A 20006-nucleotide genomic window follows, 5' to 3' on the forward strand; every position below is an offset into this window, starting at 1 on the left:
CTACTTTAGGGGAAAATTTGAAACGAAAGAAAATCTCATAATTCTGTTCACAGGGCAAGAATTTTATTAACGCCTGTTTTCTATCATGGTTCATTAAGAGGTAAAATGTTGGCCAGAGACACAAATAAACATGTCTACTCAAACAAAGGAGTCAATAAAAAAATACATCACATGATTATGACACCCTTTCTGCTTAAGCTCTGATACAACTCAGCTGATGTTGTGAAATCTGTCTTTATGGGCACATTTGATAATCAGCAAAGGTGTGTAGGCTGACTGTACATATGCAAGTTTAACTTGTTTAACCTGATCTCAGAAAGCAAAGAGGCTACTTTAAATGAAAATATGTCAAAGTTTATTCATGCTACCAATTTGCAGACTTCAGAAAGGCTTATTTGAAAAATATTTCATGAAGCCCTACCATACCATTGCAATTGTGTAATCTTCAGATTTCAAGCATTTGGAATGTTTTTGAGCATTTGGGACATAATCAGTCTGTTATTGTAATGTCAGTGAGGCTATACATTTACAGCATTTGGAAGACACTTTTACCCAGAGCTTACATTTTATACAACTGAGCAATTGAGGGTTAAGGGCCTTGCTCTTCCAATTGCTAGTCTATCACCTTAACCTCCAGGCTACCACATCCCTCATATTATGGTACTTATAAGGCTATATTTCAAATGTATAGTGTATAGTATGTATGGTATCATCATCATTATCATCATCATATACATCACCAATCAGATATAATGCAACATGTCTGTCATCTCAGAATGCCCAGCAAACCCCACAAGGAGCACACTTTCATCAAAACTGGATATGTGAAGATTAAAAAACCTCTTCTGGAATTTTCTGTGTTAAATACAATGATTTCTAACATAACAATAACATTTAGATTTGAATATTTATGCATTCTGTATAATTCAGTGGCAAAGTTTGCCTGTGATCATTAACATTATCATATTTCAATCACTATTATATCATTATTACAATTTCAAATAATGACATAATCCCATCCAGATTTAAAGAAATGTTTCACTGGAGGTTTTAAATTTTTCTGACTGGAGGCCATTATACATCTAACAATACTGACATGACTTGAGTTTTATAATCAAGGAATGTAACCTCTTCTGTTACTGGCTACTCTTTCTTTTCAGTCCAGATACAGTAAAAAACAACCTGACCTCATCTTGCAGATAATTTAGGGTGTGTTGTTATTGAAGAGCTTTGTCTGAAATGGGTTTGAACTAGAAAGCTTTAATATCATAACAATGCCGTGCTAGCACTCCTGAGCAAGATGACGTATTTTTCAGCCGCGTCTGACGTCACACAAAATTAAAAACAATAGAATGTTCTAGAATGAGGCAATCAGGGTAACTAGTTTGACCTGCTCTCATATACAGTACTTTAGTAGCTGAAACATAAGTGCTATTATTGTTTTTGACAAAACATGTTGTCTGGTTATACTAGGTATACTGAACGTGTACATGAATCTGTTTGACATAACTTGAAAATTATGCATACAAACAAGCAAATCAGCTAATTAAGGTGTTGGCTTACCAATCAGAAGGTTGTGAGTTGTGATCCCATGTCCATCAGACTGCCACTGTTGGGCCCCTGAGACACTTAACACTTACCATTTAACACCTCCCACAAAACACTTAATTGCTCAGTTGTATAAAATTAAATTCAAAAAAGGAAGTCACTCTGTCTGCTAAATGCTGTAAGTGTTATTAACAGCACAGAAGTCAAATGAGCTCAAACTGGTTTTCAACATGATTTTTATTACATAATTGTTGCACGAAGCCATTAGTAAGTGTAAAAACGGACATGCTTTCAGTGAATTATCGGTTATATGCAGTACAATTTTGGGCGACTTCCAAAATGCCAATTATTTATTTTTTTGTTTCGTTGTTGTTTTTTCTTTACTTTTGCATGTCAATTTAATAGATAAAAATGTACAAAAACTACAAAAATGTAGTAAGTTGCTCTGGACAAGGGCATCTGCTGAAGGAAGGTTTCCAACATCTTGTGGACAATGAGAAGCTAAACACACAGTTTCTAGAGTGTCTAAACTTTTGCCATCAGTATGTGAAAACATTCCTTCTGTATTTATCAGTAACACTCAGGAGTGAAAACAGTCCTGGAAAAAGCTATGTTTGCTTCATCTAAGGTTTAAACCAGATGACAGATCAAACATAGGATTCAAATGAAAAACAAATTTGTTTAAAATGCTCAAACTACAGGATGACTGTATTGGGAATTCACTTATAGGCTTAAAATACAAAATTCATCTACAGATCCTTTGAATTCATCTACAGATCATTTGTTTCTGTCAGAATTACCAGTTAGGGATTTATTTAAATCACTTGAATGGAAACTTAAGAGATGATGGTGATGACTTTACATTTTTTACCATAATCAACATTCAAAGGTTGTGAGTGCTTTGTCTAAATATCAACTTATATTCACCAAATAAATAAACAAACCATTCACACAGACAAATCACTAAATGTTTTTCCATCAGAAAGATAAATATTGAATGTTTTATTGGAAAATTAGAGTGATAATATACTGTACACAGGTCTATAAAGAGGTGGGCCTAAAAGTCTGCTGCTGGTCTTTATTTTCTGAATAAATTTATTTTTGAAATACGTATTATTTATTAGGATAACAAGAATACACGATGGAAGGTATAAAGTGTGATTGTACATAAAATTCAGTAGGCAAACCAACAAAATACAAAATACACTTGCAACCAAAGAAAATGGCCAAAAGCAAATTCTATACACCGATGACTTTTAAATGTGGATCACAAAAAATATTGCACATTGCATTTATTTATGCCAGTTGGATGAAAAGGAAAAGTATGAAAAGTAAACGCAAACAATTTAGAAATGTTCCCAAAATGGTAAAACTGTATTTGAGTAAACTTTAAAGGTGCTTTACTAAAAAGAGAAAAGAAAATGAGTCAAAATAATGGCTTATACAGTGAAAGTCATAAAAATTTTAAATCAATCAGGAAAATTTATGTAATTATCTGAGTGATTAAACTTTGGATAAAAGTTTATATTTAACCGTTAACCATTAAATTAGGTTATAGCAAGCTATTAGGTTATAGCAAGTTTTTTCATTCAATTAATAATAAGAAAAATCCAACAATTTCATCCATATTTATTGGAATTCATCCATTTTTCCCACAAGATTAGCTTTTAAGTTTTATTTTTATGACAAACAAATGCTTAACACACACATTTTATGGATTGTGGTAGACACATGATCTGGTATGGATGTAACTGTAAATATTGTAAAATGAGAAGAAAGAAAAGGAGAAAAATGGGTCAGTAACTATGAAATCTGTAATGAAATTTGTGCTTCGAAATTTGTAAAATTGAAATAAAATATAAAGAACAAACTCTGTGTAGTTTTTTCCCTGTAAAAACAAGTACTTTTTTTTCTGTTTGTTTAGACATTACACTTTCAGTCCACTGGATTGCAAACACAAACCTTTCCCTTCATTACTTGGCCAAGTAAAGTAATAATTGGCCAAGAAATCCAGAGGTATATTTATAGCGGAATCCAATGAAACACATAACAGCTCCAATCTTTTATTTTTTAATTTTTTAAATTTTTTTCAAAGAAAGCAATCAAACAAATAAAAATATTTGAGAGATTTAAACATCTAATAATATCAGGATGACAGAACTTCCCTTTTCTCGATGCAGCCAGGTTTTGGTGTTATTTCTTTATTTCTAGATAAGTAATGTATTTAATTTTTAAGAGTCTCTTTGGATGCCAGTGTAAATAGAGAAAAAAATAAATGACGTGTATAACAGTGTAATAATCCAAAGATACGGTTTACATTTTCATATGACCTATTTTATCCTAAAAGAAAATATACTATCAATAAAAATATCATAATTATATCAATAAAAAAGTTACACTGAGTTGAGATTTCTGCATGAGGGCAACATGATAAGAAAAATTCAAAAGTAAATTATCAAACGGCATTAATTCCAAGGATGGAGAGCAGAGCGTGTGCATCAGAAGAAAAAGAGAAAGAGGCATTCAACTTAGCAAATATATCAGTATTTGTTCCCATATTCTTTTAATGACATGTACATTTATTTGAAATACAGAATTTGACAGGTTCATGATATTTACATTTACATTTACATTTACATTTACGGCATTTAGCAGACACCCTTATCCAGAGTGACTTACAACTGAGCAACTGAGGGTTAAGGGCCTTGCTCAGGGGCCCAGCAGTGATATAAACTAGAGACAGACACATCCAGAGGCAATTCTGCATTTGTTTCAATCATATGACATAACAAAGATAATTGTGAAACTATGAACTTTTTTTTAGGGATTAAAAACTTGTTACTGTTTGGTTGATGACAATATTTATATTTTTTATAAATACAGTAAAAGACGTTTATTTGTATATTTTACATTTGAACCCCGTAATTTTTAATTACTAACAACATTAAAACAAACTAACCTCTAAACTAACACTAAGTGAAAACGTAATTAATGAAAATATTTCACTAATTACGTTTAAATCACATCGTTTGTGGCAGAATGCCAAATTAGGAGAGATAAGCAAGCGTCCTATTAGCAGTTAACATGCTAAAGGTATTGAGCAAATCTGTGCCACTTTTGACAGTAACTGATAATCTAAATTTTAAATAAAGTCCGTTACCATATGGTGCGTTTGTCCGTTACTTTTTGGGTTAATTCATTTTGGCTGAAGTGTAGCCTACAGCCTAACCTGTTTACAGCATTGTAGGATTGGTGTATGCCAACCTGTAAACTGGCGGGTTTCTGTTTATTCAAGTATGTGCGGCTGTAATGGCGAGTCAAGGCGAGAGCAAGACGAGTTTTAATCTCAAAAACTTCGAGTGTGTCCACCGACACTGGGTTAGTTTCTACATGTAGTTTCTGCTTTCAGGCAGCTCGTTAGCTCTTTAGAAGATATACAGTACTCAGTTTGTGCTGGTCTGACTTAAATAAAATAGTGTTTAAAAATTACTTTGTGTTCAAGTCAGTTTTGTGCTTGTTTAGACCATAACACATAAAAGGGCATTAATGGGAACATTAAAGAACGTTATTTAAAAAGTAACTAAAAAGTTACTTTTTACAGTAATGCCTTTTTGGTGTAAGTAATCAACAAAGTAATTGAGTTACTTTTTGAATAAAGTAACTGGTAACTGTAACTAGTTACTATTTCTTAGTAACTAGCACAACACCGCTTGTAACCCTCTTGGTCCCTTTCCTCATTCCTCAGCTACAGTGACGTATTATGTATTAGCATCTTGACTAGTATGGGAAAAGCGAAGGGAGGAGGAGCACAGCGAGGGGGCGGGGCGTATGAGTTTAGCAGTTACCAAGCCAACGGTATCAATCACATATGTGCTTATTCGTGCACAGGATATTTTCACTTCATTTGATGTCATCTTTATGTTTTCAAATTTTTAAATGATCTAAAGGAATAGAAAAGCCTATTTTCTGATGTATTTACTGTAATCTACCTCATCAAACAATGCTTTATCAGGAAAATTAACTAGAGCACAGCACTATTTTGACGATGTAGCCGTCACATGCCCCTTGTAAAGGCGAAGCGCTAGTTTTAGTTTTAGTCAGAAAAGTCTGCAGAAGTTGAGTATCTAAATAAAATTTGTCAATATGTTTAATTGTGACACTTAAGTGCAGTTAAAAAAAGTCAATTCTATTGTATTTATCTCAAATTTAAAAGTAAATCTACATTTACTCAAGTAGCATAACCAAAGATATAACTCAAATAGAGCATATTTGTGAAAATTGCCTAAAATGATAGCCATGCCAAGTAACAAAGTAGTGTCACTAAATTACTCTCCACCTCCGCACATACTGTAGCTGGGTTTCATCTAGTAGATCACATTTTGATGTTTCCCTCCAGAAATCTCTTATTTAGCTTGGCTTTGAAGTTTTATGTGTATCCAGCTGTTACATTTCACACTTAGCTGCTTCTTATTAGCCATTTTACACACACACACACACACACACACACACACACACACACACACACACACACACACACACACACACACACACACACACACACACACACACACAGACACTCACACACACACACACACACACACACACACACACACACACACACACACACACACACAGACACTCACACACGCACACACACTCACATGCACACATCCCTAAGGTTATTTTGAAGTGTTCGAGTTACACAAAAGCAGCTTTGTTTGTTTCCAACAGAGAAAAGCAATTAGATTCGGATAAAGACGAAAAGGAAGAATGCTAAATTTTTAGACAAATCTCTCTCTTTTGGAGTAAGTCAAACTTTTCCCACCATTGTGGTTTGACCCGGGATAAGATTCCTTCCATATTTTCTTCATTCTTTCCCTGTCTTCAATTTTTTTTCTCTGGAAGGGAGATCCATTGTTTTTCTCTGGGCCAAGACAGTCAAGATAGCTCGTATAAATCAAACTGGTTTAGTCATTTCTATGTTAATGAACAGTTAGTAATAGCAATCAAGGCTGAGTCAAAGTCTGAATCTCCATTATTACATTACTACATTTATCTTAATAAAAATGGTTCATGCCCAGCTTTTGGGGAGGAGAGGAGATGATCCACAATCAGTTTAATTGTAATCATGAAGACCGTCGAGGGCTTAGAATGGTGTCAGATCACTAAAAATTTCACTTAAATTATATTTTCTTAATTTTTGGCAGCAGCAGTATGTCAAAAGTTTGACACATTTTCTCAAAATCATTGTCTCATTGTCTCAAAAGTCAGAAATGTGAGATAATATGTCGGAATTCTGACATAATGCTTCTACCTAAACTGAAATCTCATCAACTCTGTCATTTCTATGGTAACAACTTACATTACACAGGGGCTCCTATATCAGACACTCCGTAAAAAAATGTAAAAGCCTAATTATATACTGTAAATGTTGGTATTTTGGTGAGTCTTCAGTCACAGAACTTTGTAAGACAGATGTGAACTTTATTGATGAAGAAAAGTCTTCAGGTTTCTCAATAACATGACAGGCTGCATTTTTTTTAAATAGAGGCTGTTCTAAATATAAAAATAAATAAATATTTCTCATACTTTTCTAAATGATAGATTGTAATAGTTGACAAATTGCTGTAGTATTAGAAGAATGGAATGTGCTGTTATAAGAAAATAATCCTGCTTTACACCAGCCTTGATTTTTTCTCCTTACTTCCCTGAAACACAGAGAAACATACTGTATAGCTTTATTGTTTACTCTTTATTCTTTCACTCTGATCCACCAAACAATATGTGGCTCCTTCTATACCCAAATAACAACACAGTATTCCATGTTCCACACCATGAGAACACTATTTAATATTTATTAACATCTGCTGGATGAAAATTCCAATCATGTAACAAGATCTATTCCTTAAAAGTCTCTATATTCTGAGGTCTGTATTTCGCCTGCCGATAGTACTGTATGTGGTCAAGGGAGAGATAAAAAACAGATGATCTGGTAAGACTTTTTTGAACAGTGCTTAAAATCAGGGCACTTTTACTATAAGGTCCACAAATAAGCTCAGATCCTTACACTTAACACCTAACACAAAACAGAATGAACTATTAGACAATCCTAGACAATACTAGAAAGACCTTCATTGAGCACATTCCTTTTATCTTTAACGTTACAGCTATTTCAGAAAGCTTTTCAATGATATCCTTAATAAGTGTTTATGATCGCCTAATTTTTGTGCGTCATGTCTCTGTCACTTTTGGGTTTTCCCTCCTGACTAAGCCTACACCTGACTGCTGGGATTGATAATCATCGGACACACTGGCATGTTAGAGCAAGCCGGATCTAAAAATATCCTCCGTTTAAGAGCCTGTGAACCATGATCCCTTTGTATTTGCAGTTAAAATTTGATTAAGCCATGTGTCTGGGCATCATAAGATGTGTATGTCTTGTTTATGGTCAAAATTTAATCCTGAATCAATTATCTGTGATCTTTTCTAACAAGTTCCTCATCTGGGACTAAAAAAACCCAACAACAAACAAATCCTTACAATCACATTCTCTTAGATTTCCTCTCCTGCTGTTTTAGCTTTGTAGCATGTACCATTCCGATCATGTCAAACCAATTCGACTTCCTATTTATGGAGTAACCTTTTAAATCTAGATAATAGATTCCAGGCGTATACTTTCCCATTTATTTACGTTTTAACACAACCGTTTGCTTGGATGTGTATCACGCATCCTGAAGACTGTATAAACAAACTTGAAGGACACTTGAAGGACACCCTAGAAGAAAGGATTTCCTTTTCAGATAACGTTTCACCCATTTTAACAACCTCAGAGGAACACTTTTAAAATAATGTAAACTCATCCGCAATCCGATTTCTCCCTGTTTGTGGTAAAGTTAATCAAATATCAGTGCAAGCATAGAAAAAACAAAACAAAAACAGGAACATATGAAGGGTTCAACAAGGGATCTTTAGGAGATCGTTAATAGTTTTTTTTTTTATGTATATAAGGAAATGCACAGCTCTAAATATAAGCTTTGAAGGTTTATCCGGAAAAAAATGTATAACAATAAAGCTTTGAACTGGAAGCAGTGTTTAGACCACAAACAGTGTAAATTCTTTTCTTAAACTCCAGGTAATGGTGAGCATGAAAAGCCCACATGTTGACATTTAACTACAGTATAAAATATGCAACGGTTAATGTTTAAATGTTTCTTTACAGCTCTTTTGTTTTGTGCTAACGTTATCAACTCGTTCCTGAGGTTAATGAAGATATAATGCACAGAGGAACATTTTTACTGAGACGTGATGGTTGAATGTTGGTGGAAAAAAATCCAGACAGACAGACAGACAGACAGACAGACAGACAGACAGACAGACAGTTTAATTTAATTTCTGATTACAGGCTGGCAAACTCTCTGAATTCTAGAAACAGACACCATGACATCACAGCAGCCCAGATACCATGTCATAGAACCCAGAAACCCAGAAAGACATCTCAAGTCTTATGAGGTTTATCTCATGATATGACTTCCTGAAGATATTAACAGTGCGATTCAGATTTTTTCGTGATGAATCGCTGACCAATTATCCTCAAATTTCATTCTGAATCTAATCTCACATCTCTATAGACGCACATTCTTGTGTGAGCATGCGGTCGGAAACATTGAGTAGTGAAGGTGTTTGCGGGGTGTGTGTGTGTGTGTGTGTGTGTGTGTGTGTGTGTGTGTGTGTGTGTGTGTGTATGTGTGTGTGTGTGTGTGTGTGGTTTATTCATGCTTTGACAAGCACAAGATTGGTCTTTTCCTGTTTTGTAACATGTCAAGGAATGAGTCACTCACACACCTACACTTCTACAAGTTTACTTTCTTTTGTGATTGCATAATCACACACAAACTCACACCCAACCACCCACCCACCCACACACACACACACACACACACACACACACACACACACACACACACACACACACACTGTTTTGCCTCGTCATTGCCTTTCGCAGCTTTGTGAAAGACTGGCATCTCATAAAAGGTGTTTGCCTGGCGTTCCTTAGATCCACCATAATTTTGACCAGGAAAACATAATTCCTGAGGACAACTAAATTAATTTACAGCAAGCAATTCGAGTGTATGATATGATCTTAAAGTCATTCTTCTTATTATCACTTGAACATCATTTTGCAGCCATGTGATTGGAATGCATGAAAACATGCAGATAGAGGACAAAAACTGTTACTGGTAACATCAAATATCAGAATGAAGACTTTGACAGTTATTGATTATCCCAGATGGACTAGTTTGATTATTTCAGAAACTGTTGATTTTCTGGAATTTTTATGCCATACAATCTATAGAGTTTAAAAAGAATGGCATAAAAAACAAATACACTAACAAAGAAATCTAGTGCTGTTCTTTGTGCGTTAATGCCTTGACCTTGAATAGAAGCCTTTATTTTGTCACTTATACATTACAGCACAGTGAAATTATTTCATCACATATCCCAGCTTTGGAGGTTGGGTTCAGAGTGCAGGGTCAACCATGATACAGCACCCCTGAAGCAGAGAGGGCTAAGAGCCTTGCTCAAGAGCCCAGCAGAGGCAGCTTGGTGGTGCTGGGACTTGAATCCCAAACCTCTGATCAACAACCCAGAAACTTAACATCTTGATCTACCACTAAATATATTATAAGTGAGAGGTTAGAGGAGATGTTCAGACTGGACTGAACCAATAGAAAGACTATAGAAACTCATGGAATCACTCCTTACATCCAGAGTGAGAAGAAAAGCATCTCAGGATGCACAACATGAAGGAAATTTCATTGAAGCAAACCATCGCCTGGTCTTTTGCTGTTCTGAAGGAATAGAATTTATGGCAATATTGAGACTTAAAATTATTATTATTATTATTATTATTATTATTATTATTATTATTATTATTATCATCATCAAAAATACATTCTTAGGAGTTCTAACAAGTGTTTTCACTATATTTTGAAGGTTCAAAGCTGCAATTAAAGCTATAGAAATTAAATTAAATGCCATTATTATTATTATTATTATTATTATTATTATTATTATTATTATTATTATTATTATTATTATTATTATTATTATTAAAAGTACGAGTACCACATATTACATAAGACACACATGATCACTGAAGTGACTCCTTTTCTGGCTGCAGATTAAGCTGCTAATTTTGGACTGGAGCAAAATCGTCACACAAAACCCATCAATTCGCATTTCCTCTGAGAACAGATGGGAAAACAGATAGCGGTGACAGAGCAGGGGAGTGCGGGAGGGGTGGAGGGGTGAAGGACTAAACTTGGAGAGAGGAGTGGGTTTAAGGAAGAAGGAGTGGAAATAAACGGAAGCTAGGACTTCCTGAGCGTCAGTGATTTATCTAGTGACGCCTGCACTTCATTGTTCCTCAAGTGTTTGAAAGAAACACAAAAGAAGTGGAGTCTGAGGTTGAGTTTTCCTATAGAGGCACTTGTGTTTAGTGAGTGTGGACCAAATGCTCCATGTATTGACAAAAGGTTAATAATTATATGAATGGAAGGACCTCATAAAGATAAAAAAGACCAGTGTGTATGTATGTGTGTGTGTGTGTGTGTGGGGGGGGGGGGTAATTTGGGGGCATGTGGTTACATTTGGTGGAAATGACTGCCCTTATGCATTGACAAAAGGTTAATAATTATGTGAAAGGAAGGACCTCATAAAGTTAGTAAACCCAACCTGTGTGTGTATGTTTCAGAGAGGGAGAGAGAAGAAGAGAGAGAATGTGTGATTTTGTGTGAATGTGTGTGGCCTATGAAGCAACAACCTACCACATTCCCATTAATGATTTGACATTTGCAAACAAATCGACTCTTTGAATGACTCTTTGAATGACTCTTTGAGCCTAGACATTGCTTTTGTGAATTTTCCTGGGTTTCATAATGTGACCTATTTAGATCTTTTGAGGCAAACATTATTAGCCAAAGAATCATTGTAAAGAAAAGACAAATAATCCTATTAATGATAGATGCATTCATTTACAAATCAAGGTATAATGCAGTTTAAGGGTAAAAAGAACAGACAATAAATTAAAATAGAAAGTTCTTATGAGTCTGTGAGCTGATCCAGAGGACATGGATACATATCTATATATCAGTATAAATATACTCCTACAAGTTTACTTTGACATTTGTGTAGTAAAACATCACGTGAGATAAAATATACAGTTTTCCAAACTGTTTTTAGTTCATGTAATATATTTAGTTTTGTAAATCATGGTGATCTCGATCCCAGTGCACCACTATACTGTACTTTTGGAATGAGTCTGTCTGTGTTTTGCTTTGTTTCTGTCTGCTGTCATTCCCTGCTGTTAATTGTTAGCCCCGCCCACTCATTTGTTACCATGGACATTAATTGCACTCAATCTCTTCCCTAGGTGTTTTGTCTTAGTCTTTGATTGTCTCCGCCTTGTGATTGGTTCTTGTTCACTATATCTACTCTGTTCACTGCCTTGGTGTTAGTCGTTGTTGGTGTAGTATGTTGTCTGTCTCTGTCTCTGTCTCTGTCTCTGTCTCTGTCTCTGTTCCGCTCAGTGTTCTGCCCTGTTTTTGCCTGCTTATCTGTTGCTTGTTTCTTGTTTTGGTTTATTAAAAGTTCAAACTGCATCTGGATCCTCACTCGCCTTTGTCTAACCGTGACAACTTTTTACTCACTCAAAAAGGGTCCCTTTTTTTTCAGTGGTTGAGGGAAGGATTAAATAAAGAACTCATTTAGTTTTGTTGAACTGATGTCACCTTTACTAAACACAGCCAACAAAAAAAAAGAAAATTAGACGAAAACTTTTCATTTCCAGTCAGTGATAAATTCACAGCAGAAGCTACTTTACAGCTAAGCATGAAAATAAATGTATTTCATCCTTATATTGATGTAAAAAGTGCATTTTAACAAAGGTAAAAAATGTTCATCACAAACAGACAACTTGTTTTACTTTTAGTCAGTGATTTGCTCTCGACCTCTCGCTTAAACAAACAAACAGCTTCAAAATATAAACTAAAACCATCTTCTATTTTCCCCCAAATAAAATAGCCCAAACTTCACAAAATAAATACTTTAATGTATACATCTGATAGTCTATATAACCTACAGGGATAAATATGAATAATTTAAAAATATAGTATCTTCATTTTTCATGTATTGTGTGAATTTGAATGAAATGCAACAAAAAAAGGTAAACCACATGTTTTTCGATTCATATATATATATTCTTATATATTTTTTTGTTTTAAAAGACAGCTAGCATGCTTACTTAGTTTCATATGATATAAAGACATAATATATAAGACATAACTTGAGCGATATAGCTGAGGAACTGTACAAAATTCTGGAAATCGCAAATTTCGCAAATAAAATAATATCTACCCTGTTTTTTTGGCCAATGCATTTAGGGACATAGTTGTAGGGTTTGAATTTAATTCCATAACACAACCGAAAAAAAACAAACCTATAGGTTCAGGCCACGCTCAAATCCAAGTGCAAATATAGATACAGCTCTTCACATTGTAAACAATCTGCTACAAATCCAAGTGCAAATATAGATACAGCTCTTCACATTGTAATGCATTTCTACTTTTAGTGCCTTTATAAAGCTTCTCAGAAATATAATTGTTTGTTCTGTTCAGTGTCAGTAAGCTTAAACAACATACCTTTACCTTACCATAGATAGCTAGCTAGAACTAGATAGCTTTTATTTATCGTTATTATGCTATGATGCAATTTTCATAATGCATTATTTATATTTATATCATTTTATTGGAGTCAAAAAAGGAGGCGATCCTTCAGAAACCTAGTTACGTGACTTCACCTTTAATTGCATTATTTTTAAGCTCGTGACCATAATCAGGAGATAAATTCTCAGCCATTTCTATGTTTAAACTCAATATTAAACGGAACTACACCTTTTTGTTAATTGCTTTCCCAAACTACTGTAATGGGATTAGTGACTCATTCTTTCATAAAATGAAGCTAAGCCACCCATCAAAAAATATTTACTTTAGTCAAACAAAAATACCACCCTATTGACCCTTCTTTCTGGGACTCAGCTTTCCATTTACTTTTCCTTCTAAGAAAAAAGTGTGTTTGTTATTAGTGAAAGCAGGTGGCAATCCAGAAAAGTGAAGAAGTCATGGCCAAAAGAGGAAGCCATTTTCCGAGAGCGAGTGGATTGTTATTCCTGAGCTGCTGCCGGTGATTCAAGCATGTTTTTTCCTGTGTCACGTCGTTTGTTCAGCTGTTATTTTTAAACGGAGCAAGTCAACATCAACATTTGATTTCATAACCGTCCCTAAACGTCGTTATTCTTTCACCGGGCGCATATTTACTTCTAAGACGATCTTCCAAAACAGTGTGCAAAAGAAATGTGAAAGGTCATGCGTTTTCATCAGCTACGTTTTGTACAGTCTTCTACAGACGAACAAAAGATGACATCATAAGATGAGCGGCAGCCGGGAACACAAAGTCACAAAGAGACAGGAATACACACTTCAGTTCTTTCCATCATACTTTATTCCATTTTCACTTTGTCCATATGACAACAAGTATTCTTTTTCTGCCGTTGTCATAAAAATATCTAAAGGTGGATAGACAAACACAAAAATACACACCAGTAAAATTTAGCTGGAAGAATACCTCGGGGTCAAAGAAAAAATCTCCATAAATACTTCACAGACATGTTAGGCACCCTGACTTGATCATAATCACTTGACGTAATTATTAATTAGATGAAATTAAAAGTAATAAAGAAAATAAGATCGTCTTGTGACAAACCACTGATACTTCAGTACTACCATTTTCTATACTGCTTCTCCTACGCAGGGTCTGTCTATCACAGTGGATTTGAGGATAAGGTGGGGGACACCCTGGTCAGGGTCCCAACCCATATAGAGGGCACAATAATACACACATTCATACTATAGATTATTTAGAGATCAGCCTACAATGCTTTTGGACTGGAAAGGAAACAGAGAACCCAGAGGAAATTCCTGAAGCATGGGGTTAACATGCAAACTCCATGTACACAGGGCAAAGGTGGGACCCAAACTCCCAACCCTCAGAGCTGTGCACAATTTAATTATTTTACTTTTCAGGAGTTAACACAACTCCAAATCCAAAAATGTTCTGTAGCCACAAAATTAACAGTACAAATGAATCTAGCTGGCTAGCCAAATCTAGCAAAATCTTTACATAAAGGCTGTAGATTGTTCACTGAAGTGACATTATGTTAAATTTAGAGGTTTAAAACAGTAAAAGATCTCGTTAGCTAACCAACTAATGGCAAACCTGTACATGTTTCCTCCGGTTGGACGTTGAGCAGTTTTTGGTTTCCAAGTTTCCTTTGTAGCATTTGAAAGCTGAATGTAACTGATAAACTGGATTGGGGCGATGCTCATGTGATGTCACTGTCTCAGACATTCATTAGGAAACAGAATTGGTGCTTTTTTATTTTATTACCTGTGGATTGTTACTTTAATCTTTACCAAATATATACATTAGTGTGTAAAATGTCAGTTTTATTCATATAGTGCTTTTACTAATGGACATTTTATGACATATTAAGATTAATATTATACGTATGTTCAAAATTATTATTATATTATTATTTAAATGTGTTTGTATTTATGTTGATTGAAGAAGCCTGAGGTGACTGAAGTGACTTTAGCAAGGAAAAACTCCCTTAGATGGAAGAGGAAGAAATCTTGAGAGGAACCAGACTATCATTATAAACTGCTATAAACACCGGAGAGTGTTATAAAGAATAATGGCTATTCTACAGTCATATACACTACGGCAATTGAGTACTGATTAGGAGGTTGTTGTCCTCAAAGACCACATGGAGTTGGCATCTTCTATATGAACGCTCGAATACCCATGAAGCAGAACACAACTGGAGCTGGTACAATCTCTGAAAGCCTAGGAATGGATAGATAAAGATAAGCAAGTGGAAAGGAATTAGCATATCTGCCGTTCATAATATTAACCAGCTCTAGATGATAATGTGCATTTGATCAGATGTATTGGAGCACATGGTTATGGGATGTATTATGTGTATGCCTGACTATAGAGATACTGTATGTATTTAATCTACATTTAAACTGAGAGAGTGTTAGTTTTGTACTCTTACTGTCAAGTTTACTGTAAATTGTTAGTAATTTGACAAATCGAGATTGAGACGGCCAAATCAACCTGTCATGTCCCCCTCAGCAAATCTAAGCTAGCTCTGTGGTAAGCAGTGAGCAATAATCAGGAAATGCAAGTCGATAAGTAAACATGACATCATTCAGATTCAGACACGTGAACACTTATTCAGTGTTGGTGGGACTCCTCTCGTCTCATCTTGTCTAGTCTCGTCTCGTTCCGTCCTTTCTCCAATTTGGCTTTTTGCTTTTTTTTTTTTTTTTTTACAGTAAATGACGTATGCTGCAGCTACAACCAACATGTAAACAAGGTGGTGGTAATAAGAGAGGAGTTAAGATAACCAGATGACAGGGAAGTGTTTCCTATTTGCATATTATTTACATCGACTGTTCCAATGACGTTACAGATGTAAAGGCCTTGAACACAGTTTTAGGACTTTCCTCGATTTTAAAAGGATCAGTGTGTTATTCTGTGACCTGTTCTCAGTACTGCTAGATGTTCATCTCATCATCAAAGCAGGAAAATCTGACATGAAGCCCACACAGAGCCTTAATACATATCATACAGGCAACATTTAATCATGACCTTTGCTCTCTCTTTATTAGATTCCTCTATGTAACTCAGTCAGAATCCTTGGATGGAGGATACAGTTTTCCAGGATCATGACCTGGGAGCTGAACTTCCAACTTGTCAGTGGCATCCAAAAAAATATAGAGTGAGTGTCTGACTCTGTCTGACTCTAAACTAGCTTATTGGGATTGGATTTTAAATGCATGCTTTTAATTCAGCTCTGGTCTACAGAATTCACTGTGCTGCAGTGGTAGCTAAAGTGGTTAAGGCTCTGGGTTGTTGATTGGAAGGCTCAGGTTGCCACACTTTTGGGCCCTTGAGCAAGGCCCTTAGCTTTCTCTGCTCCAGAGGCACCGTATCATGGCTGATCTTGTGCTGTGACCCAGACTTTCAAAGCTGGGCTAGACAAAGCAAGAATTTGTGCTGTAATGAATAGATGCCTTCTTCTTCTTCTTCTTCTTCTTCTTCTTCTTCTTCTTCTTCTTCTTCTTCTTCTTCTTCTTCTTCTTCTTCTTCTTCTTCTTCTTCTTCACTATGTCACCACAGTATAAGAATTTCTATTTTAAACTTGGAAGACACTGGGTACACAAACACTAACCCTAATGTCTTGACCATATAGCACACAGTTATAGAAGAGAAATGATTTATAATCACACTCTCATGTGTCACCCAGATGAGGATAAGTTCCCTTTTGTTTTTGCTTCCTCTCAAGGGTTCTTCCTCATATCATCTCAGAGACTTTTTCCTTGCCACCATCTATTCTGTCTGTATATCTGTAAATCTGTATATCCTAAATGTATATATTTCTTTAAAGCTGCTTTGTGACAATGTAAATGCTATACAAATAAAATGTAAAATATCTTCAATCGAATTAAAGATTTAGGACAAAAACATGTAGGCAGGATTAATCGGAATTACAGATAAGTGGTGTTAAAAAAACAACCCTGCACATTTCATATAAAGTGATAGCAAAGTGGTCTATGAAGCAGTAAAAGCACTTTTCCCTTTATGGTCTTATATAGTTTGCAGTTGATTGTAAAACTGGCTTTAAGATAAAACATTACCATCTGCATTTTTTCCATGCTTTTCTCTGTGACTGTGTGTGTGTGTGTGTGTGTGTGTGTGTGTGTGTGTGTGTGTGTGTGTGTGTGTGTGTGTGTTTGTGTGTGTGTGTTTGTGTGTGTGTGTTTGTGTTTGTGTATCTGTTGCTGGAATATTTCTGGATGTTGTGTCTTAATTAATTAGACGTGAAACTGGCAAAAAAAGAAATGAGTTATGACTTACACATAGTTACACGTAGTGACTTACATAGTTGCTTGAATGTCCTATGTGTGTTTGTGTGTGTGTCCCATGCATTAGTTCCTATCAGTAGGGAGCATTACAGTATCCCTCCCACTCACTTTGACCCCTATTCGGTCTGTGTGTGTGTGTGTGTGTGTGTGTGTGTGTGTGTGTGTGTGTGTGTGTGTGTGTGTGTGTGTGTGTGTGTGTTTCCATCCTTCAGAGGCCAGGTCTTCATTGAAGACTGCTAAACATGGGTCACTGTGCCCAGTGTGCCTCAAGTTACTCAAATACACACACACACACACACACACACACACACACACACACACACACACACACACACACACACACACACACACACAGTACTGAAAGATTAGCTACATAAGAAGCTGACATGCTTGTGTGGGCAAAAGAAAGGACAGCAGGAGATAATAACAAGGGATCGAGTGGAGAGCAGGAAACTGCAGTAAAATGTTAAATAGGTGTGTGTGTGTGTGTGTGTGTGTGTGTGTGTGTGTGTGTGTGTGTGTGTGTGTGTGTGTGTGTGTGTGTGTGAGTAATTTTGTGTGACACCAGTTGTTTGTTTAAGGGAGTTCACAACATGATCCCAGCAGTCTCGCTAACAAACACAAAGATATGTGGGTGGGTGTGTGTGTGGGTCACATGACACCACACACACATACGCACACATACAAGACACACATACGCACACACATGCACATCCATCTTCCCACACAAAAAGCAACCTGGAATTGGGTGAAGAGATTTTATAGACATGGTGCTTAACAAAACCTGCTTGCGTCACGAAGTTACAGTGTTTCCACTACAGTGTTACAGTTTGTAGTGTGTATGCGTGTAATTGTATCTGACATTTAACTGTACCTAACAGTAAACAGTAATGTGGTCATACATTATTCATTACAATTGTCTATTTTCTCATAAACTACATAATATCCAGTGCTTTTTCAATGGGAAAGATGGTGGTACTCGTTCTCCTGTCAATAAGAACAACACTAACAACTCATAGCTCAAGCATGAGAAAGAGGGCGAAGTGTGTTCAGCCGTTCTGTGTCCAAGCATCAGCGTGAGCTTCTGATGGCTACTGGCTTCACATTTTCTAAGCTAGCTGTCTTGTCATAAGCCCTATTCGGACGGGATTAGTTTTACGTGGGGACGTGGGGATAAAGTAATTGTTACCAGAGCTTCTCTGTGATTTTAGTCACGTCTGAATGTACCATCTCGGTAATCATTACGGACAATGTTAGTAAAGATTACGGCGACTTTTACCTTCTGTAAGAAGGTCCGGAAAAATTACCTCAGGTAATACTAATCCCGTCCGAATAGACCCGCTGTAAATATGTACGGTAAAATTCAGTCATTTCCTGTTTAAAAGTAGCGTTTGCCGTGTTTTGCAAGCATGGAGGCGCTTCAAACTGGAAGCAACATCATACACACATGACGACAAGGAGGTTACTGTGATGCGTAAAGCGAGTTACCCCTCCCACTTCTGCTAGTTTTACTGAGATGTCTTGTCCTATTCGAATTGGCCAATTATTACAGACATCCTGAGGTAAAATTGCATTACTCCACGTCCCCACGTAAAACTAATCCCGTTTGAATAGGGCTTTAGGAGAGTTGCTAGCTGTGGGGTGGGAATATGCAAATGATCAAACAGAGAAAAAAATAAATGGGGATTAATAATAAGAAGAAGGAGAACATAAAAAAAAGTGATTGATGGAGGGTTTGTTTTCTATGGCAGTTCTCCATGGAATCTTCTCTGTGTTTATGTAGAACCTTTTAATGGTTTGCCCAGACAGACAAACTGAGATCCTGTCAGGATTTTGCTCTAAACTTTTTCTAAGAGGAATGTACAGCTAAGCTATTAGCATCCATAAAATAATAATCTGGATAAATATTTAAACCAGGAGCTTAATGCTAAGCACATATGCCTCGGACTTACAGGGTTGTGGGTTTGAATCCCAGCTCAGCTCTGTGTGTTTGGAGTTTGCATGTTCTCACTGTGTTTTGGGGGTTTCCTCCAAGTTCTCCAGGTTCCTCCGTAAGTTGTAGGCCGACTGTACAGTAGATAACTATCTAAATTATCCGTAGTGTTTGAATGTGTGAGTGATTGTGATCTGTGATGGGTGAGCACCCGGTCCAGAGTGTCCCTCACCTTCTGTCCCGATTCCCCTGGGATTGTCTGCTGTCTCCCCACGACCTCATATATGATAAATAAAAAGTTCAGATAAAGGAAAATATAAATGTTTAAAATATTTAAAAGACCAAAGACCAAACAAATAATAAAGATATTTAAGTGAGATACATAGTTTGAAAGTGAGAGAGAAAGGAAAGAGAGAGGGGGGGGGGGAGCGTTTCCTAGGTGCCACTCTAATGAACTAAGAAGACAGACATAGACA

The sequence above is a fragment of the Tachysurus fulvidraco genome, chromosome 21 (assembly GCF_022655615.1).
Source record: "Tachysurus fulvidraco isolate hzauxx_2018 chromosome 21, HZAU_PFXX_2.0, whole genome shotgun sequence".
NCBI classification, from domain to species: domain Eukaryota; kingdom Metazoa; phylum Chordata; class Actinopteri; order Siluriformes; family Bagridae; genus Tachysurus; species Tachysurus fulvidraco.